This window comes from Schistocerca americana, chromosome 8, assembly GCF_021461395.2.
Source record: "Schistocerca americana isolate TAMUIC-IGC-003095 chromosome 8, iqSchAmer2.1, whole genome shotgun sequence".
Taxonomy (NCBI): domain Eukaryota; kingdom Metazoa; phylum Arthropoda; class Insecta; order Orthoptera; family Acrididae; genus Schistocerca; species Schistocerca americana.
The window spans coordinates 313952523-313977043 of record NC_060126.1 but is presented as its reverse complement, the minus strand read 5'-3'; positions in this window follow the sequence as shown (position 1 = coordinate 313977043).

Genomic DNA, 24521 nt, shown 5'->3' with positions numbered 1-24521 from the left:
CATGCAAATATTAACTGATTTTGAAAATTCAGAGCGCTAATATAATCTACATAACAAGAGCTATCTGAAATATAATATTCTAATTAACAAACTAAATTTTATGATTTCTTATTTCGTACACCTTTCTGAAAATACTTCAAATGGAACTGTAAAAATGAAGTTAACACTTCTACAACGTTTTCTAATCGTTATTCATTTATAGAGTTGAAAATTTTCAGTAAGTATTCTGTGCTGTGCATCGTGAGTTAAATGTTTCTTACCATACATTGTTACACACGCTTAAGTAACTGCAGGAATTTTTTCATTAAAAGTTGTTCAAAGTTTCTGTGAAGTTACAATACTCTTTCTATGAGTTATATTAATGACGTACATCAGATAATTTGAAACGAAATTATATGGAGTTAAGTCAGTGTCTGATATGAGTAGAGTAACTGGTTTAAAATCGAGAAATGGATCGTATGCTTTGAGGAAACTATTTGGAGGATTAATATTCTACATCTCATGTGGAAAAATTTCGATTCTTCCATTTTTCAAGTATGTATTCTGTAGATAAACGTGGTCAAATAATGGAGAGTCAAGTAACTGATTATTTTGACTATTTATCTGAAATGTAACAAATATGAGATGTGGCATATCAAATTCTGCAGAGTTCTAGTAATTTTTAGTATCAGGTTCAAAATTTTTCTTACCACTTAATCCTGCCGCCTCTACAGTTTGGAGTTCATAAAGAGATACCGGAATTTTCGCATTTTGCACAATATTTCCCCATTGTTCTAACTCATAATATGGTTCATATTTAACAATAGGTTAACGAATTTCCATAGATTCAATTACAAGTTTTCCTTCCTTAGGAAGTGTATCTTTAATTTCATCTCCACTGTCATTACAATCAGGACATCGTAAAAATTACTGTTAAATCTCCATCCCACCTAATTTTTTTCATCTCCACTGTCATTACAATCAGGACATCGTAAAAATTACTGTTAAATCTCCATCCCACCTAATTTCTTTACAATCTTTAAGAAATCCATCAAATAGTCCAAGTGGATATGGTACCTCTTCTTTCCTACTCCTTATTTTTCCATTATTAAGAACATGTACTTCCAAGGTTCTTTTGTCAGTAACAGATAAAGTCCAATGTAGCACAGCTGTTGTAGAAATAAAAGGATCTTCGCTTCTAGATAAAATATTATTTCCTTTCTTTATGGCCACAAAATCAAAGAATTTTACCACATAATTATCGATCAATTTTTATTGGTTTTTCATATGTTGGATAATCTGATTCTGATCCATCAGATCATAACAATTCTAAAGTTCATGTATAATTGTGCATGATTTGAATGAAGCCATCCATCACCAATATTTATATCAATCTCTGCATTCTTGTTAAGTGCACTTAAATTATTTTTACTTTTCTCATTCACACACACTGAGTAGAAGTGATAACTCTCCATTTTATTCATGATTTATTAAGGTTAACATTTTAAGACTTTTTAAAACAACGGTTACATAAGAATCATTAATGTCAACCAGAGTGTCATTTTCATCAGTTATAGTCATTCTAAACCTTGGATAGGACGAAAAATAGGAATATCTACAAGTTAATGTAGATCTCTAATTATTTGAATTCCAATTCAGCATTTGGTTTGAATGAAGCAATCAGCTAGATTAACATTTATATTAATTAATTTGAATGGACTAATTTTAGGGACTTCATTACCAACATTCTTTCTATTGGCTTCAACAGTTTGTCTACTAAATCTAAACTCACTTCTGGTACTATCTTTCATATCCAAATGCAACTTCACATCACTTCCAGTAGTAATTCTATTTAAAACTTCACCTGCTGTAATGTGAATAATTGGCTGTGTTGTATGAATAAATATTTCTAAATTTTTTGAACTATGCTGAGCTACAGGAACTTCTATCATTTATCCAGCACAACATAGCTTATTATTTTCAGATGTAATATTTTGAGTTAAAAAAGCTGTATAAAAACCAACTAATGTAATATTTTTATTCTCTACCTGAAACACTTAATATTTTTTTTAATAGCAGATGATTTTACATTCAGCTGCAATAGATGAACCACTCAGTATAATAAAAATTTATTTTTAATAATGAATCATAGGGAACCAAAAATAAGAACTCCAGTAAAGGAATCAAAAAATAAACATAGTAAACAAATTGCAGGACCAAGTGTTGTGGAAAAACTATGTTAATGATTGATAAATATATTCAATCTCCAGCATGGTTCAACTGAAAAAAATGAATCATTTGCCAGTTTATTCCAAAACTTAAGATCAACAAAAATACAATTTATAAAGAGATGTAAAAAATTTAACATAAGCATAATGAAGAAATTTCTATCTTTATTGAAAATAATAATGAAATTATTCCATTAGAACAATGTCTAGATAATTCAGTAGTAGTATTTGAGGACTTCATTCTTGAAAAATCGGGATACATTTGAGAACATTTTACTAGAGGAAGACATACAGAAATGAGAACTAAAGCAAAAAACACTTTGAAAAAAATTCTATAAATTGATGAATAATTCAGTATTTGGTAAGATAATGGAAAATGTTAGAAATTGAATTAATATAAAATTAATATCAGATGGAGATAAATGTGGTACAAGTTGTAGCTGCACCGAATTGCAAAGAAAGAACTATATTTAATGACAATCTTCCTGCTATTCATATGAATAAAACAAAAATTGCATTTAATCAATGGATCTATGTTGGAATGACGATACTTGATTTATCTAAGGAACTGATGGATGATTTTCACTACAAAATAATGAAACGAAAATATTGAGAAAATATTGAGTTGTATTATGAAGATACAGACAGTTATATTTACGATTTAAAAACTAATGATTTTTGTACAGATATGAAAGTGATGATTGATAAGTTTGATACCAGTGATTATCCAGAAATAACATTTATGGTATTCAACAAGTAAAGAAGAATCTTTTAGGAAAAATGGAAGATGAATGCAATGGAGAAATAATAGAAGAATTGTGTGGTTTGAGAGCAAAAATGTATGCAGACAAAGTTGGTGATAAAACTGAGAAAAAATCGAAATGAATTACACATTTTTTGTTAAAAACAGAATAAGCTTAGAAGATTATAAAGATCGTTTGTTTAGCAATAGCGAACAGAACAGAAAAATTAATGTAAGTCAAAGTGAAAAACATGAAATATACACAGCTGAAATAAACAATAAACTGTTGTGTCCTCATGATGACAAAATATATGTTTGGTAAAATAAAACAGATACATGACCTTATAGGCATTACAAGTTATAAAAAAGTCTAATAAAGTTTTTTCTTAATAGATGGAGACTGTAATGATGAAGCTGAACAATGAAGTGTCTCAAAAGAGATTAAAAATTCAGAGTTAGAGATAAGTGTTATATGTAATGTTATTAGATGCGAATATTTTTAGAAACTAGATGTGAAGAACAAATTTGTATGGAACTTAAGAACGAGTACAAGATTATTTTACCAGATAGATATTACAATTTGATGATTCATTGGTTTTTTTAGTTAGTTGAAAAAGAATAGATGAAACTGAAATATAAAGGAATGAAGAAACTTGAAAATAGAAATAATGAATTTCATGATCTGGAATTTATTCTGTGAAAATTTTTTAAAAATATTATTTTTCCTATTAAATCTTATAATCTTTAAATGGACAACACCAAACAACTAAAGCGGTCTGGTGACTGTCTACAGAAAAAGAATATTAATGATTTTCATAAAGATATGAATAAAAAAGATGGATATTGTTGGATTTGTAAGGAATGTGTATCTTACTACAAGAAAAGTAAGTTTAGATGCGAATGTTGTAAAACTGTGCATAAGTCTTTTCTCAAAAAGCATGAAAAATCAACTGTTCATTAAAATATTATGGCTGCTCAAGAAGAATTAGAAAAAAAATTGGTAAGGAACAGACATTAGCCAAGCAGTCCAAGACGCTGCAGTCATGGGCTGTGCAGCTGGTACCGGCGGAGATTCGAGTCCACCCTCGGCCATGGGTGCATGTGTTTGTCCTTAGGATAATTTAGGTTAAGTACTGTGTAAGCTTAGGGACTGATGACCTTAGCAGGTAAGTCCCATAAGATTTCACACACACAACAGACCACTTTTTAATTATTTACCTACATTCACTTTTTATAATAAAATACACTCCTGAAAATGGAAAAAAGAACACATTGACACCGGTGTGTCAGACCCACCATACTTGCTCCGGACACTGCGAGAGGGCTGTACAAGCAATGATCACACGCACGGCACAGCGGACACACCAGGAACCGCGGTGTTGGCCGTCGAATGGCGCTAGCTGCGCAGCATTTGTGCACCGCCGCCGTCAGTGTCAGCCAGTTTGCCGTGGCATACGGAGCTCCATCGCAGTCTTTAACACTGGTAGCATGCCGCGACAGCGTGGACGTGAACCGTATGTGCAGTTGACGGACTTTGAGCGAGGGCGTATAGTGGGCATGCGGGAGGCCGGGTGGACGTACCGCCGAATTGCTCAACACGTGGGGCGTGAGGTCTCCACAGTACATCGATGTTGTCGCCAGTGGTCGGCGGAAGGTGCACGTGCCCGTCGACCTGGGACCGGACTGCAGCGACGCACGGATGCACGCCAAGACCGTAGGATCTTACGCAGTGCCGTAGGGGACCGCACCGCCACTTCCCAGCAAATTAGGGACACTGTTGCTCCTGGGGTATCGGCGAGGACGATTCGCAACCGTCTCCATGAAGCTGGGCTACGGTCCCGCACACCGTTAGGCTGTCTTCCGCTCACGCCCCAACATCGTGCAGCCCGCCTCCAGTGGTGTCGCGACAGGCGTGAATGGAGGGACGAATGGAGACGTGTCGTCTTCAGCGATGAGAGTCGCTTCTGCCTTGGTGCCAATGATGGTCGTATGCGTGTTTGGCGCCGTGCAGGTGAGCGCCACAATCAGGACTGCATACGACCGAGGCACACAGGGCCAACACCCGGCATCATGGTGTGGGGAGCGATCTCCTACACTGGCCGTACACCACTGGTGATCGTCGAGTGGACACTGAATAGTGCACGGTACATCCAAACCGTCATCGAACCCATCGTTCTACCATTCCTAGACCGGCAAGGGAACTTGCTGTTCCAACAGGACAATGCACGTCCGCATGTATCCCGTGCCACCCAACGTGCTCTAGAAGGTGTAAGTCAACTACCCTGGCCAGCAAGATCTCCGGATCTGTCCCCCATTGAGCATGTTTGGGACTGGATGAAGCGTCGTCTCACGCGGTCTGCACGTCCAGCACGAACGCTGGTCCAACTGAGGCGCCAGGTGGAAATGGCATGGCAAGCCGTTCCACAGGACTACATCCAGCATCTCTACGATCGTCTCCATGGGAGAGTAGCAGCCTGCATTGCTGCGAAAGGTGGATATACACTGTACTAGTGCCGACATTGTGCATGCTCTGTTGCCTGTGTCTATGTGCCTGTGGTTCTGTCAGTGTGATCATGTGATGTATCTGACCCCAGGAATGTGTCAATAAAGTTTCCCCTTCCTGGGACAATGAATTCACGGTGTTCTTATTTCAATTTCCAGGAGTGTACATTGAACTGGAGACCCAGTAAATATTTAATATGAAATATTCTTTGTGAGAATGAATTAATATTTCTTCCGTATTTTCACCTTTATGAAATAAATATTAACTTTATTTTCTTATGTTCGCCTTTTGTGTGAAACAAATAATTATTTTGTAATAGGTGAATGTAATAAGGAAAATTTTTTCTTTTTTATTAATTTTCTAAGTAATTTAATATAAAACAGACGTTGTTCTAAAAGGAATTATGTGAGTTGCACCTAAAAAAATTGGATTATTGTAGAACCATTATGTTTGTCCTAGGTTACTTCGGTCGGTCTCGGGGTGAGCTAGGACTGTACCAGGTGAGCTAGAACCTACATAATGGTTCTACTCATAGCCAAACTATGTTTGATATTAAAAGCATTGTATGGGTGCACTCAGAATTCAGTGTGCTTGAGCTTCAAATACAGATAAGTGGCAACAACATCCTCTTCAGAAGAGATCATGTTTGCAACTGAGCCAGAAATGTAATTTGTGTTTGTCTTGTTGTTTGTCGTAAGGCAGATCGAATCGCGTATCGTATCGCATATTGCATCGACTCACTCTAAGCCGCACCTAGTGGTTCTCTTTATATGTATGGTCCAATTTCCATAGTACTGCATTACTTGGCAGTGGCCGAGAGGGGTTAGCAGCGCGGTCTCGGGCGTAATGTCACGGTCCGCGCTGCTCCACCCCGTCGGAGGTTCGAGTCCTCCCTCGGGCATGGGTGTGTGTGTTGTCCTTAGCGTTAGTTAGTTTAAGTAAGATTAAGTAGTGCGTAAGGTAAGACCTCAGCAGTTTGGTCCCTTAAGACCTTACCACAAATTTCCAAATTTTTTACTTGGCAGTGTCACATTATGCAAATGTTACGTTCGTCCTTGAGTTTTGCACACGGCCGTATTTTCACCTCCCTTTTTGAACAGTGTGAACTGTTGACGCCTCTATGACCTCAATGAGAAGTGAAACGAGAACGACAGTTGAACAAGTTATGGAGAACTTCAGCCTTTCAGATACAAGACGCTCGTTCCCTCTCGTCTTCCGGCATACAGCAGACGGCCGCAGCCGCAGCTGCAGAGATGTCTGTCGGTAGCCGCGGCGTTTCCCACAGTGGCCGCGGCGGTAGCAGGTGCAGCGGACACACGCCCGCGGATTGCCTAAGAGGCGAGCGCGGCTTAATTAGGTCTGCTTGTGTGTGTGTGTGTGTGTGTGTGTGTGTGTGTGTGTGTGTGTGTGTGGGAGTGTGTGCTGCGCCGGCGAAAGCAGCAGCCGGCCGGCCGGCCCGACTCGTCCTCCTTCCCGACAGCCGCGAGCCGATCCTTACGTCAGCGTCAGTGAGGCGGCGAGCGAGTGGCTCTGCTTACGCAACACGCACTTTGCGAAACCGAACGGGCCGCTCATTTGCACACGAAAGCCACCGGCCCTTTGGAATCGGCAGGGACGTACTACCAGGCTAACTCCGATGGCGCAGTGACTTACCAGACCCATTGAGGTCCATATGGGTCCTTGCGTTATAAGACAGATGCAATTTGGTTGTTGATTGTGAAGGCATAGGCGAAATGCGGAATCGGACACTTCGTTTATATGAACGAAGTCCAGTACCACAAAGTATAATGGGTATCAACTGAAAACCGAACGCCGACCGGAGTGGCCGTGCGGTTCTACGCACTACAGTCTGGAGCCGAGCGACCGCTACGGTCGCAGGTTCGAATCCTGCCTCGGGCGTGGATGTGTGTGATGTCCTTAGGTTAGTTAGGTTTAATTAGTTCTAAGTTCTAGGCGACTGATGACCTCAGAAGTTAAGTCGCATAGTGCTCAGAGCCATTTGAACCACTTGAAAACCGAACAGCTTTGATAACAGATGCGACGTTACTTCACATAAAAGGAATCCTGTCAACTTTACGTATGTTGAAAATATTATCAGTGGCATAATGCACGCTATAAGGGATATGAGGTGTGTTCAGTAAGTAACGCATAAATTTTTTTCCTCCGTCAATTTCGGTTGAAAAAAAATGCAGGATTTGTTGTGAGACATCGTGCAATATTCCTGCACCATTCCCTATAGTTTCATGAAGTTCCTATAGATTATGGCGCTGTACGTAGTCTCAAAAGTGACGTCTACAACGGAGGTGCATTCCAAGCAGAAAGCTATCATTCAGTTTCTTTTGGCGGAGAACGAGAGCATGGCAGCTATTCATAGGCGCTTGCAGAATGTCTAGGAGACTGGCATTGAAGAAAATCACGATGGGTCTTGGCGAGGCCTCTGTCATCATCGCAATTAGGCTGCACATACCTGTCCGATCTCTCGGGTACCGGCAGGCCGCACAGAGTTGTTGCTTCTGTAATGTTGCAACGTGCGGACACTCTCATTCGAGGTAACACTTCGCTGCACTACTGGACGTCCTTTTAGCTAGAGCTAACACACTCGTCCACCAGTTGGGGTTCCCAAAGGCGTGTGTCCGCTGTGTTTCTCGCCGCCTAACAGAAGAGTATAAAAAGTAACGAAGGACGATCTGTGCGGAATTGCTAGAGCCTCACATGGCCGATCGTGACACTTTTCTGTCAAACATACAAACACAGACTCAAACATGGGTTCATCCTTCGAACCGGAAATAAAACGATGGTCCATGGAGTGACGCCACAGCACCTCTAATCCGAAGAAGAAGTTCAGAGCCGCACCCTAAGCTGGTACAATCATGGTGATGGCTCAAATGGCTCTGAGCACTTTGGGACTTAACTTCTGAGGTCATCAGTCGCCTAAAACGTAGAACCACTTAAACCTAACTAACCTAAGCACATCACACACATCCATGCACGAGGCAGGATTCGAACCTGCGACTGTAGCATGGCGATGGTCATCTGTGACTCTGAAGGGGTTATTCTGTTTAATGGTGCAACGATCAACTTGAAAGTGTATTGCGCTATCCTCGGAAAAATGAAGAAACGACTTCCGAGTGTTCGTCACCTCAAAAATACAAACTAACTTCTCCATCATAGCGCAAGGCCTGACGCAAATCTGCATACCCGAGAGGAACTTACTAAACTTTGTTGTACTGTTCTTCCTCGTGAACGCTACAGCCCGGATCTCGCACCTTCCGACTTCCGTTTGTTTGGCCCAGTGAAGGATGCATTCCACCAGAAGCAGTACGTGTATGATGGGCAAGTTGTTGATGCAACAAGACGTTGGCTCAGACATCCAGTAGTAGGGCATACAGACCCTCCCAGTAATGTGGCGAAAGGCTGTCGCATTGAACGAAACTAAGTTGAAAATTAGCCAAAAGAGGTGGTGGTGGTTAGTGTTTAACATCCCGTCGACAACGAGGTCATTAGAGAAAGAGCGCAAGCTCGGGTTAGGGAAGGACTGGGAAGGAAATCGGCCGTGCCCTTTCAAAGGAACTATCCCGGCATTTGCCTGAAACGATTTACGGAAATCACGGAAAACCTAAATCAGGATGGCTGGGGACGGGATTGAACCGTCGTCCTCCCGAATGCGAGTCCAGTGTGCTAACCACTGGGCCACCTCGCTCGGTAATTAGCCAAAAGAGTGGGGAATAAAATGGTGTATTGGAGTCCTGAATAAAATCAACCTGCTTTCAGAAAAAAGTGTGTTGCATTACTTATTGAACGTTTCTGATACATAAAAGACACGACACAACCTTTGACTTCCATGTACTTCTTATAGCGTCCGTTATAGAACTGACAGAACCTTCAAACCTATCTCCCGCCACAGTTGGACTTTGAAAGAAATCATATCATGGTCCGTTCGTAGCGGGTGTTCGGTTTTTATTTTACTGCCTGCCATGTAAAAAGGAATAACGATTAGGAAAAATGAATAAAATTTGTCAAGATGTGGACATCTCTTTGCAGTGAAATGGATCAACTTCTCCGCGCGTCTTAAAATCCGCTTTCGGTGTTTTTCTTTTGCAGACAGCATACACCAAAGACACACTAGCTGATTAAAAGTATCCATACATCTGTTAGTGGACATAAATGTAGGACACGTCCACCCTTCGGCTATTGAGACGGCTTTAACTTTGCTGGGGACATGGATGATGTAACACGCAGCAGATAAATTCAGGGGCTGAACTGTTCATACAAAAATTTTGTGTTGCATGCACCTCACGTTTTCCGAGATAAATCATACAACTATTTTCATACATTTAAAAAAATTCCCAATTACAGATTTTTAGAACTATTTGTATGCCTCTGTACAATGCTAGAAGAAATTATAGTGTTTAGCCCGATTGAAAAACGTGTTACACTGAAAAAGTAATTTTAATTTAAATAAACATTTATGATGGTTGTCACAACGTAAACAAGCTTCAAGGCTGAAAAGAAATCATAGAGTAATACGCCACGACAGATATTTCCTTATAAACGAAGCTAAGAACCCGTCTGAGACCTGATTTACACCACAAAAACACGATGAACATCCACTTCTGCCTACACACCTGTCGCAACAGACGCACTTACCGCTCCTTATACAACATGTAAGGCATCGGCAGCGTCTAGGAAAACGTCAAGGGGGCCACCGGGCTCTCGATTCAAAATAGACAACGCTGCATTACTTGACCGTTGATTAAATCTGTCGCGTCAACCGAAGTGTATTTCCGCAAGTAATTTCACATGAGTGGTATTCCTTATCTTGTGCCGTAATATTACACTAAAGAGCCAAATAAACTGGTACACCTACTAATGTCGTGTACAGTCTCCGCGAGCACCCATAAGTGAAACAACATGACGTGGCGTGGACTCGACTAATGTCTGAAGTAGCGCTGGAGGAAACTGACACCATGAATCCTGCAGGGCTGTTCATAGATAAATAAGAGTACTAGGGGGTGGATATCTCTTCTGAACAGCACTTTGCAAGGCATCCAAAACATGCTCAATAATGTTCATGTATGGTAAGTTTGGTGGCCAGCGGAACTGTTTAAACTCAGAAGAGTGTTCCTGGAGTCACTCTGTAGCAGTTCAGGATGTGTGGGATGTCGCATTGTTCTCCTGGAGTTGCCCAAGTGCATCAGAAAGCACAATGGACATACATGGATGCACGTGATCAATCAGGATGCTTATGTACGTGTCACATGTACAAAGTCGTATCTAGACGTATCAGGGATCCCACATCCCTCCAACTGCACATGCCACACATCATTACAAAGCCTCCACCAGCTTGAACAGTCCCACGCTGACATGCAGGGCCCAAAGATTCATGAGGTTGTCTCCATACCCTTGCACGTACATCCGCTCTATACCATTTTAAACGAGACTCGTGCGACCAGGCAACATGTTTTGAGTCATTAACAGTCCAATGTCGGTGTTGAAGGGTCCATGCGAGGCGTAAAGCTTTGTGTCCTGCAGTCAACAAGGGTGCATGAGTGGGCCTTCGGCTCCTAAAGCCGATATCGATGATGTTTCGCTGAATGGTTTGCACGCTGACATTTGTTGATGACCCAGCACTGAAATCTGCAGCAATTTGTGGTAGGGTTGCACTCGTATCACGTTGAACGATTCTCTTCTGTCATCGTTGGTTCCGTTCTTGCAAAATCTTTTTGCGGCCGTAGCGAAGTCGAAGATTTGATGTTTTACCGGATTCCTGATATTCACGGTACACTCGTGAAATGGTTGTACATCAAAATCCCCACTTCTTCGCTACCTCGGAGATTCTGTGTCTCATCGCTAGTGCTCCGACTATAGCACCACGTTCAAACTCACTTAAATCTTGATAACCTGCTATTGTAGCACCAGTAACAGATCTAACAACTGTTCAGAACACTTGTTGTCTTACTTCTTTGGCGCTTCAGTTATAACGCTGGCATTGCTAGGCCACGAGCAGTCTACAGTGTGGGAAGGCACAGTCCGAAAAATAAAAATTTGCATAGAGTCTTGAATTAAACAAGGTTTGGAATCTCTTTGAAAACTCTTTAATTGTTATTACAGTTACTGATGTCGGAAACGTGATCAACATGAAGGAGTCAGCAACAAGTGTATGTTACTCCTTGGCCGACAAGGTGCCTAACACGAGCTCCACTGGACCCATCGATGCCCCGTGAATGTTCCCTAGAGCATAATGGAGCCCCCTCCAGCTTGCCTCCCTCCAGCAGTACAGGTGTCAAGGAGCTGTTCCGCCGGAAGACGAAGCATTCACGCCCTCGCATCGGCATGATGAATAAGGTATCGCGATCCATTAGACCATTTAACGTCTCGTGCCGATGGTCACATGTCCATTTCAGTCGATGTCTTGGTGTTAACATTGGCACATGCACGGTTCGTCGCCTGCGGAGGCCCACCGTTAAGAGTGCTCGGTGCACTGTGTGTTCAGATACACTTTACTCTGTGCCGTATTGAAGTCTCATGTCAGTTCCGCCACATATCGCCACCTGTGCTTTTTCACCAGTCTGCGCAGAGTAAACGTATGACATAAACACTTTAATAAGGGGTGGCCCCATCCCCAGGACGTCTGGTCATGGTTTCACCTTGGTTTCGCGAAGAGACTCGCCACAGCACTCCTCGAATACACGACAGGTCGTGCAGTTTCCAAAATGCTCGTGCCGAGCCTCGGGGCCAATAAAACTGTAAGTAGCCTGTTTATGTGTTTGTATGTTGGCAGCGCTTTAGGCTGCATTAATATCACTGACAGCGCTGTGTGCCCTCGGTAAGAGACTCTGTGGCTGGTCGGACTCGCAGTTAGAAGTTAATAGTTAGCAGTGATGGAGGTTAGAAGCAGTAATGGCGTGAGCGGACGGTCTGGACTTGTGTCCGTCATGGAGATTTAATATTGGTTGGACATGGATTGTAAAATGTGGGTAATGGAATTATTGACGATAATATAATTTATGGAACTGGATGTCACGGACGATTAAGGTTTAACCACATACCTATTACTAGTCAGAGCCTACAGTAGTTAGAATCTTTTTGTTTAGCTGGCTGTATACTTGCTGTATTTGCTGTGGTTCGTGTCATGAAGATTTTCTATGAGGTAAGTGACTTATGAAATGTATGGGTTACTCTGCGGATTTCTTCTAATTCAGGGTCATTCTTTTGTGTTAATTAGTAGTTAGATTGCGTTATCTTTGTATATTGTGGGTCATTAATGAATAGAATAAGTTTGAGCTGTATTTGTCAGGGAAAATTCTGTAGGTCAGTGTTGAAACGATAGAGACAAGCAAAGTGACAGTACGTTCAGTTTCACACAGCAGTTTAAGAAGATTCAGTTGCATTCAGAAATTTTAAATAGAAACATAGAAGTTTCACCATCTCACTTATTTCAGTTCATGTAAAAACTAAATAATGAAGTTTCACAATCTGCCCTCGGTCAAATTCAGATAGATGAAGCGCCTTCACCATTCCACACACAACGAGCACGCTCACTGATACTACATGCACCATGCGGTGTCTGACTAGCAGCCATTCCCGCTGCTATCCCCCGGACGGGTTTATAGCGATAGTAGGTACGTATTCATAATGTTCTGGCTGATCAATCTAGGTTAAGTGTTGCTTCGAATTACAACAAATCGTGAGTTCACTATCCCGGATACAATTTATGCGAGCGTTGTGATGATGCGAAGTACATCCTCCAACGTCAAGATATATGTAACTTACCCCTGCGCCAATCAGAACGATCATGAGAAGTCATGAAAGCAGAGGATTTTTATTTTATCATCTGTGCACAGGACCACACCTCTATGTGTCGATTCAGTTTTCCCTTATAGGTATTAATTTGTGGAACACACATGTTTGTACGATCTGTTGTTACTAAACTTGCGTGATTAAATTCGCGAGACACTGTAGCATCGGAATACATAGTGGAAGAAAATTGACTATGTATTGTAGGTAGTGCTGCTGCAAAAAGAAAGGGGCACTGCGGTGCCAAAGGTATCGTGGGAAAGAGGAAACTAGGGAGCCGCACTCTGATCTGGAAATGGTTCAAATGGCTCTGAGCATTATGGGACTTAAAACATCTGAGGTCGGCAGTCCCCTAGACTTAGAACTACTTAAACCTAAATAACCTAAGGAGATCACACACATCCATGCCCGAGGCAGGATTCGAACCTGCGAGCGTAGCAGCAGCGCGGTTCCAGACTGAAGCGCCTGGAACAGCTAGGCCACAGTGGCCGGCTCGAAACTGGAGCACACTCCAGTTTTAACTGCGGCGGTTACGGGAGAATGGGGCATGGCTTATAGCAGAAGTTGTGGTAAAAACGAAATAGTTTAACAGTCGTTTAATATATGGTAAAAGCAACTCAGAATCTATGCGCACTGAATATGCTCTCATGGTAATGCAATGATCCATTTCACACTCAGTAGAGAAGCCGCAGCATGAACTACAAACACGAGTAACTGCGCATGGATCTGCAGGTGTACATAAATTTAATCAGCAGCCTACAAAAAAGTGTTTGCATTTCCCTCACAGGAATGTTCTATTGAGAAAGAGTTTGTACGTCCTTGAGACTAATGTGGGTATTACAGGATCACTTCAATTTCACCACCCATGTGATTCTTAAGTCAAAGTTTCCGGTGAAAGCAAAACATTTCTCTATCCTACTTGCGACGTGAACAGTGGTGTAACAGTACTTTGTTAAATTTAAGCTCGCGGGGAAGCAGTTAAAGCAAAAAGTCGTGTCTGATAAATGAATGGCCACCATAAGCTGGAGGCATGTTGAGATCTCATCATCGTAAATTGCTGCCGTTATGTCAAATTCTCCCTTCTTGGTCCAACGACAAAGGTTAAGTTTCTGTGAGACTCCAAAGAAGGCGCGCAAACACTACAGATCGCCTGCGAGACGAATGACAGACGCTGGGCGCAGATACGCGTACCCGCTAGTAGAAAGGGTGTCTGGGAGTACCGTAAGCACACAAGCAGTAACAGCAGAGTGTGCCGGTCAGGAGAGCACAATGACTTCGTACTTGAACAATTATTCGGATGTCAGTTGAGTAACAAATCCACCAGGTACAGTTTTCCCCTTCCGAACCTGACCATGTCGACTGTTGGTGATGTTTGTGAAGTGAAGATGCGATGGAACAACCGCAGCTAAAGTAAAACCATGCAGACCTCATGTACTGACGGATAGAAAGCGTTGATCATTGCAGATGTTGATTGTAGAAAATCGTATCATCTCAGCGGAAGTTCCAGAGTGTTACCAGCATTTTAGCTAGCATAGTGACCGTACGTGGGGAATTGAAAGAGTAGGGTACATACTCGAGTAGCTCCTTATAAGTCACAAAGTTTTGTAGCCAACGCAAAACAACATTCTTCAGTCTTTCTTGCCTCGTGATGGTGGTTGAACATCTGAATGACGTCGCTGTTGTGTAAGACAATTCCGTGGGCAGTTTCACGTGTAGTAACTCTGCATACAGCAGACTAACAATCTGTGTACGTTGTTAAGATTGAAGTCATGCTCGTAGACATATTTGTTCTGTTCTTCCTGTGGGAGTAGCACATCTGTGACGCAAATTGGGTTGGCAACCTGAGAAGAGCAAGCGCAGCAGATTCTCTGAAGCCAATTGTGGAAGAAAGGCCCTTAGTATTCGGGATAGTGTAAGAGCCCAGTCATAGAAGGGCGTGTTAGAGGCGAGATGCGCCATGAAAGCAATTCCGTGAAGGATAGACGTCTGTTTCTGGCACGGCGTTCTCGCTGCAATGAGATTATTGTTGTCACAACACTGTATAAAACTACATTTTCCATCTGTTTTCTCCCACTCTCGACGGATTTCTGTACATGTTTATAGCTACATCTTGGCGCTGAAATGTATTAAAAGCATATGCAGTTTTTACCAGTGGAAGCGTGCTGGGCCCATAACCCAGAGGTCCGTGGATCGTAACCACGCTCTGCTACCACTGAAACGTGGGACTTAGGGAAAGGCAGAATTTGGTGTGGATGGGGGCTTGCTCAGTTACCGTTGGTTGTTCAGTTTGTTTTTAAATCACGTGCAATTTATTTGGAACCAATTGCAAATATGGTTGACAATAAGGAACAATTATCAAATTTGACTGTTAAGACACAACGTCTAATAAAAAGTTTCTTAAGCAAGTTACAATTACGGCTGAAGGCCTTATTGACCAGAAATTCAAATTATTTGTCGGCTGAAGGTCGCAGTAGTAATAACTCAAAAACAATTTGGCGGCTGAAAGCCGGAATAGCAAATTCTTAAAAACAGTTAAACTTCTCCAAGAGATACTAAAGCATTTAAAAAACCACAGTCATCAAAATTTCACTACTAAGAGAATATCTAATTAAAAATTCTTTAGATAAATTGCATTCATGGCTGAAGGCCTTATTGACCAGCAATTCAAATCATTTGTCGGCTGAGGGCACAAAAAATTTGAAATATTAAAAAAAAAAACAATCATCACAATCTGATCAAACCAAGAGAGAAGTGGTCCTCAGACAGTGCTCCGAGGATCGGCCTGGGAAAGTCTCTCAACTTCGTAACCAATGAGACAGGCAGCCAAGAGTTGCATTCACTTGACCGGATGGCAACTCAAACTACTGATAGTTTAAACGCAGACCAACACTCTTCCAAAATCTGCCTAACGTCTGATAACCAATACAACGATGGAATAATCCAGGCAAGGCGGAACCGTCGGACAGTACTTCATTTTCAGAATCCAGTGTTTAGAACATCAAGAAGCAGAAGGAACCACAACGACCAAAGTAGTCCAAAAGAAACAACATATCTGGACCACAATCAAGGAGGCTGTCGAACTACACGCCTTTGCGGACAGCAGCGGCAAGGCGAGGAAAGATACACTGCCGCGAAAATACGCTAACCTCCAGGGCAGGTAACTGGGGCGTTAGCGGCCACTAGGCAGAAAAATACCGCTGGTTGAACTTCACCAATAAACACAAGGAATTCAATGATTAATAATAAGACGCGGAGGACGGCTAACTAATTTGGCCCACTCCAAACACTCCACTCGCTGCTCTTCGTCTCAGCTACCCTGCGAGCAGCAATGCGCGAACAAACGGCGTGATCTCAAAATAATGGAGGTTTCACTCAACTCAAACGCCCTGGATCTGGTGGACAACGAGGTTGTGGCCTCGCTACTACAGCCCCTCAATCTGGCGGCCTGCATGCCGCCAGCGGTCCTGGTATGTCCTGACGCTGGCAGACCTCACTGCTGCCTGTCCCAACCCAACTACTCGACACATTCCGATCCGGAAAACACTTGACACCCTTCCAAAAGAAGTACTAGTGTACTAGATATCGATAACCGCTGCTGCTGCCACTAGCAGACAGACGACGCTAGCAAACGTAGTGGCGCCAGAAAACACAAGAAGGAAACGAGACACCACTATCCCTATCACGCGATGCCAACCTACCAACGGCACCAACGCGAGCCGCAACATGGCTCAATTACTGATTTTATAAATTCTTTTGCGTAACGGATTGAGTGTTGCTACGCTAATTCAGTTTGCAGTTCTGGAACCCATCGATGATCACAACACTGCTGTGCAGACCTGCAAGTAGGATCTAACTGATTCCCTATGATACAGAGCATTTTCTTACCGGTAAATGTGATGGTTACTCTCCTAGAGAACTCGTAGGGTTACATTATTCTGGCAGCGTTATTTTGTGCAAGCGTTCCGACTAGCTGTGTGGCTCAGTCGGTAGACTTAAGGCGTGAGCAATTCGCTGATACTAGGTAGACGCCGAAAGAATAGTAGCACCAAGCACCAAGCTGAAATCTTAGTAATTTGCTCCTGTCCCCGAATGTATTTGCTATGCACATACATTTTTTAATGAAAAATGAAGTAAAGCCTGCTTCAACTAGCCTTGGCTTGTAATAAATAAAACGAATAGAGCAATATATTTGCTACTGTCCGAGACGCAGCTGCCTCTTCTCAACTGATTTTCTACGCTGGACTCATTTTCCATCATTCAGAAGTAATAGTGAGACGCACTCATCCATCTTGATACAGTGTCTGAATCACACTACACAGTGATTCTGCGCCTTTTCGTATTACGACTTGTGATAGCATACGACTGCGAGAAGTAATTCTGGATGACGTTCAATGTGTGGCACTTCGTAACTATTTGATAAACATTAACTGATTTTTTTTCTATTTCAGCTATCTGTATGAAATAATTGAAATAATAAATTATACTGCAGGCTATTCAGGTTGAATGGTTTGTCGAATGCTGTTATCATGTTGTCAATCAACTATGTAGTTTGTACATATTGATTGTTTATATTCTGTAACCTTCTACAATAGATGATTTATTTTTTGTGTTTAGTTACAAATGAGTTCTTTCTTGAGAGTGATAACCTTTAAACGCTATTGTTAGCTTTAAATATGATAATATTTTAGTATCTGTAGTCTCACAAATAAAGAATTACGTATGCGGGGACTGTAGACTGCGAAGAAGTCAAAAACATTACGAACGTGCAACCTCTGACAAAGTAACCTCTCTGATGTCCGCCTGAATTGGGGTTAATGCAGACTTTTTTTTCCTTCCGGCTCTGACTACTGAACTGTAAAAACGTGCTTTTAACTTGTGCAGTGTTATTATCTGTAAAGTTTACTTTGTTGATGATCATTTCGGTTTCACGTACTTCTATTAACTTCGCCACGGTGATAACTACACGTATAAAGCTGTCACGAGTTCCAACGTTTTTTATTGTCCTGCAGAGTTTCGTCAAAGGTGAGAGAGATGTCAGAGACGACGCACCTTGAGATGACGTATTTTCGCTGATGTTGCAGTAAAATCTGCGTCACCACTAGAACAGGACCAAATACACAATCTTGGTAATGGCGCAGCCAAACATATCCAGTCGACACTAACTGCTGTGAAAGTTGAAACGGTCTGATAACTGAAGGCACACTGGCGACCCTAATGGTAAGAAAGCCTTTAGTCAGTTGAGGTTGTACAGGGTGCAGCAATTAAAATGGTGGTGGGGCGGTAAACTCTACACATGCAAATGACATACATAATTTTGCTGAGTGCCACTTATATCAGACGCAAAGAGTATGCACGTACCGCAGCTATCGGTCGGAACCGGGAACAATGCAATTCCCGTGCATTTCTCGATCTGCGCGAACCGCCATCGTTATTGGATCGGACTTCAGTTGTGTAAAAATCATTTTAAATCACATTTCTGTCTTGTTTATTTTGTGAACTAGAAACCTTCAAACCTTCAAAATGTCAAGGGGTGGACGCAACGTCACTCACTCACTGGTCATACCGGACTCGAGAGTCCATTTCCGCAGCAACGTATTTTCGCCACCTGTCCTTGTCTTGGGCTATTTCCTTCCATTCACCTTCAATACCTAGGCTCCTCAAATCAGCTTTCACATTGCCCTCCCATCTACGCCTCGGTCTCCCCAAAGGACGTTTTCCCTATAAGTGCCCTACCAGTACTCTGCGTGCTGCCCTGCCCTCATCCATTCGAGCTACGTGACCCGCCCATCGCAGCCTACGTGATTTAATGATACTGATTATGTGAGGGCTTGAATAGAGATTGTGAACCTCTTAGTTATCCAGTTTTCGCCACTCTCCGCTAATGTCATCCCTTTTTGCTCCGAAAATTTTCCTCAAAATTTTGTTTGCAAATACTCGAAACGGCTTTTCAATTTGCACAGTGAGAGACCAAGTTTCACACCCATACAGTATAACTGTTAGAATAATAGTTTTGTATATTCTAATCTTTAAATTCCTCGACAATATCCGTGATGAAAGTAATCTATTCAGTGAGAAGTAGACGCATTTCCCGCCCGTAATCTCTTCTTCAGTTTGGATTCAATCTCATTTCTCGAAGTGATGTCCACGCCTAGATACTTAAATGTGTTCACTTTTTCTAACTGCATGTCTCCAACTCTTAACATTTCCTGATCTACTGCTGTTGGCATTCTAGTAGTAACCAGGTATTTAGTTTGTCTTCACTTACCCTAAGACCTACATGTTCACTAGCCTTGATTAACGCATTCGCATTTGCTGTTAGAGATTCTTTCCTATTGCTAATGATGTTTAGATAATTTGCATACCCTAATATCTTAATATTTCCATTTGACTCCACACCCTCTGAATTATCTGCTGCCATTCGTACAATGTATTCTAGGACTAAATTAAAGAGTAGCGGACACAGGGCATCTACCTGCTTAAGTCCGTTCTTTATTACAAATTCTTCTCACTCCAATTTCCCCACGCGTACTCAACCTTTTGTGTTTTTCAAACTCACTTCTATAAGTCTAACATACTTCTTTGATATTCCAAGTTCCAAAAGAATTCTGTACAATTTTGATTGCAATACTGAATCAGATGCTTTTGTAAATTCTACACTCCTGGAAATGGAAAAAAGAACACATTGACACCGGTGTGTCAGACCCACCATACTTGCTCCGGACACTGCGAGAGGGCTGTACAAGCAATGATCACACGCACGGCACAGCGGACACACCAGGAACCGCGGTGTTGGCCGTCGAATGGCGCTAGCTGCGCAGCATTTGTGCACCGCCGCCGTCAGTGTCAGCCAGTTTGCCGTGGCATACGGAGCTCCATCGCAGTCTTTAACACTGGTAGCATGCCGCGACAGCGTGGACGTGAACCGTATGTGCAGTTGACGGACTTTGAGCGAGGGCGTATAGTGGGCATGCGGGAGGCCGTGTGAACGTACCGCCGAATTGCTCAACACGTGGGGCGTGAGGTCTCCACAGTACATCGATGTTGTCGCCAGTGGTCGGCGGAAGGTGCACGTGCCCGTCGACCTGGGACCGGACCGCAGCGACGCACGGATGCACGCCAAGACCGTAGGATCCTACGCAGTGCCGTAGGGGACCGCACCGCCGCTTCCCAGCAAATTAGGGACACTGTTGCTCCTGGGGTATCGGCGAGGACCATTCGCAACCGTCTCCATGAAGCTGGGCTACGGTCCCGCACACCGTTAGGCCGTCTTCCGCTCACGCCCCAACATCGTGCAGCCCGCCTCCAGTGGTGTCGCGACAGGCATGAATGGAGGGACGAATGGAGACGTGTCGTCTTCAGCGATGAGAGTCGCTTCTGCCTTGGTGCCAATGATGGTCGTATGCGTGTTTGGCGCCGTGCAGGTGAGCGCCACAATCAGGACTGCATACGACCGAGGCACACAGGGCCAACACCCGGCATCATGGTGTGGGGAGCGATCTCCTACACTGGCCGTACACCACTGGTGATCGTCGAGGGGACACTGAATAGTGCACGGTACATCCAAACCGTCATCGAACCCATCGTTCTACCATTCCTAGATCGGCAAGGGAACTTGCTGTTCCAACAGGACAATGCACGTCCGCATGTATCCCGTGCCACCCAACGTGCTCTAGAAGGTGTAAGTCAACTACCCTGGCCAGCAAGATCTCCGGATCTGTCCCCCATTGAGCATGTTTGGGACTGGATGAAGCGTCGTCTCACGCGGTCTGCACGTCCAGCACGAACGCTGGTCCAACTGAGGCGCCAGGTGGAAATGACATGGCAAGCCGTTCCACAGGACTACATCCAGCATCTCTACGATCGTCTCCATGGGAGAATAGCAGCCTGCATTGCTGCGAAAGGTGGATATACACTGTACTAGTGCCGACATTGTGCATGCTCTGTTGCCTGTGTCTATGTGCCTGTGGGTCTGTCAGTGTGATCATGTGATGTATCTGACCCCAGGAATGTGTCAATAAAGTTTCCCCTTCCTGGGACAATGAATTCACGGTGTTCTTATTTCAATTTCCAGGAGTGTATGAAAAGATTATGAACTGGTTTATTCCCATTTCTTTTCCCAAATTTGACGCAGGGTGAGTATTTGGTCTACAGTTGATCTGATCCTCCGAAAGCCAGCTTGGTAATCCCCCACAATTTCATCTGCATGTGGTGTAAGCCTGCTTAGCAGAATATTCGAGAAAATTTTGGAACATACTGGTAATAGCGATATCCCTCTATAATTACTACAATCCATTTTGTCATCCTTCTTAAAAATTGGGATCCAAATCGGCTCTTGCCAGGTATCATCTCTGTATAGTTATCACTATATGAACTACTTCCACCAATTTCTGTCCCCCATTTTTTAATTAATTCTGCAGTTATGCAATCTGATCCTGGTGCTTAATGGTTTTTCAATTTGTTGATTGCATCTCTTACTTCCTTTAACATTGGCTCAGGTATCTGGAGTTCTGCTGTATGTATTTCGTACACCTGCTCATTTCCCGCTTCCTGGTGTACATTTAATAGATGCCCAAAATACGCCCTCCATTTACTTAATATAGCACTGGGGTCTGTCAGTATTCCCTCGGCATCCCCCCGAAGTGCATTTGTTCTAGCCTTGAACCCCTTCCTATACCCATTTATGTTTAGGTAAAGTTCCCTAAAATTTTTTGTTTTACTGTTTGCTTCCATTTTTTTTATTTGATTGTTCAAATAATCGATCTTCTTTGCCCGTAGCCTACGACCAACTTCCCTTCTCATTCTAATAATTTCCGGGTATGCAGCCGGATCCCGTCGACATTCTGCCACGATATTTCGGCCCAGAGACGTCCGGCCATCATCAGGTGACTACACAGCTACTGAAGAGCCCAGGTGCAGTCGCGGTATTTATGCCGAATCTCGCGCAAGCATCGACGGGATCCGGCTGCATACCCGGAAATTATTAGAAATACGCTGGGAAAATTTCAGAAGTCACATCAAATTCCCTTCTCATGTTCAATAACTCTTTTCGTTTTCTGTCTCCCATTCTATCCCAATCTAATCACGCTTTTCTCCTTTCCTCTACCAATTCCTTGCATTCCTCATCGAACCACGGTTTCCTCCTGTTCTTCTTAATTGTACCTATTATGACCTTCGCTGTGTCTTTGATATTATTACTCACAGTGATCCACTGTTTATATACAACCTCGTCTTGATCTTCGTGTGTCCTGAGAGCATCAAACCGATTTGAAATTTCTATCATGTACACCCCCCATGAACCATAGACCTTGCCGTTGGTGGGGAGGCTTGCGTGCCTCAACGATACAGATAGCCGTACCGTAGGTGCAACCACAATGGAGGGGTATCTGTTGAGAGGCCAGACAAACGTGTGGTTCCTGAAGAGGGGCAGCAGCCTTTTCAATAGTTGGAGGGGCAACAGTCTGGATGATTGACTGATCTGGCCCTGTAACACTAACCAAAACGGCCTTGCTGTTGTGCTACTGCGAACGACTGAAAGTAAGGGGAAACTACAGCCGTAATTTTTCCCGAGGGCATGCAGCTTTACTGTATGATTAAATGATGATGGCGTCTCTTGGGTAAAATATTCCGGAGGTAAAATAGCCCCCATTCGGATCTCCGAACGGGGACTACTCAAGAGGACGTCGTTATCAAGAGAAAGAAAACTGGCGTTCTACGGATCGGAGCGTGGAATGTCAAATCCCTTAATCTGGCAGGTAGGTTAGAAAATTTAAAAAGGGGAATGGATAGATTAAAGTTAGATATAGTGGGAATTAGTCAAGTTCGGTGGCAGGGGGAACAAGACTTTTGGTCAGGTGACTACAGGGTTATAAATACAAAATCAAATAGGGGTAATGCAAGAGTAGGTTTAATAATAAATAAAAAAATAGGAGTGCGGGTAAGATACTACAAACAGCATACTGAACGCATTATTGTGGCCAAGATAGACACGAAGCCCACGCCTACTACAGCAGTAGAAGTTTATATGCCAACTAGCTCTGCAGATGATGAAGAAATTGATAAAATGTATGGTGAAATAAAAGAATATATTCAGGTAGTGAAGGGAGACGAAAATTTAATAGTCATGGGTGACTGGAATTCGACAACAGGAAAAGGAAGTGAAGGAAACGTAGTAGGTGAATATGGATTGGGGCTAAGAAATGAAAGAGGAAGCCGCCTGGTAGAATTTTGCACAGAGCATAACTTAATCATAGCTAACACTTGGTTCAAGAATCACGAAAGAAGGTTGTATATGTGGAAGAACCCTGGAGATACTAAAAGGTTTCAGATGGATTATATAATGGTAAGACAGAGATTTAGGAACCAGGTTTTCAATGGTAAGACATTTCCAGGGGCAGATGCGGACTCTGACCACAATCTATTGGTTATGAACTGCAGATTAAAACTGAAGAAACTGCAAAAAGGTGGGACTTTAAGGAGATTGGACCTGGATAAACTGAAAGAACCAGAGGTTGTACAGAGTTGCAGGGAGAGCATAAGGGAACACTTGACAGTAATGGGGGAAAGAAATACAGTAGAAGAAGAATGGGTAGCTTTGAGGAATGAAATAGTGAAGGCAGCAGAGGATCAAGTAGGTAAAAAGATGAGGGATAGTAGAAATCCTTGGTAAACAGAAGAGATACTGAATTTAATTGATGAAAGGAGAAAATACAAAAATGCAGTAAGTGAAGCAGGCAAAAAGGAATATAAACGTCTCAAAAATGAGATCGACATGAAGTGCCAAATGGCTAAGCAGGGATGGCTAGAGGACAAATGTAAAGATGTAGAGGCTTATCTCACGAGGGGTAAGATAGATACTGCCTACAGGAATATTAAAGAGACCTTTGGAGAAAAGAAAACCACTTGTATGAATATCAATTGCTCGGATGGAAACCCAGTTCTAAGCAAAGAAGGGAAAGCAGTAAGGTGGATGGAGTATATAGAGGGTCTATACAGGGGCGATGTCCTTGATGACAATATTATGGAAATGGAAGAGGAGGCAGATGAAGATGAAGTGGGAGATATGATACTGCGTGAAGAGTTTGACAAAGCACTAAAAGAGCTAAGTCGAAACAAGACCCCGGGAGTAGACAACATTCCGTTAGAACTACTGACAGCCTTGGGAGAGCCAGGCCTAACAAAACTCTACCATCTGGTGAGCAAGATGTATGATACAGGCGAAATTCCCTCAGACTTCAAGAATATAGTAATTCCAATCCCAAAGAAAGCAGGTGTT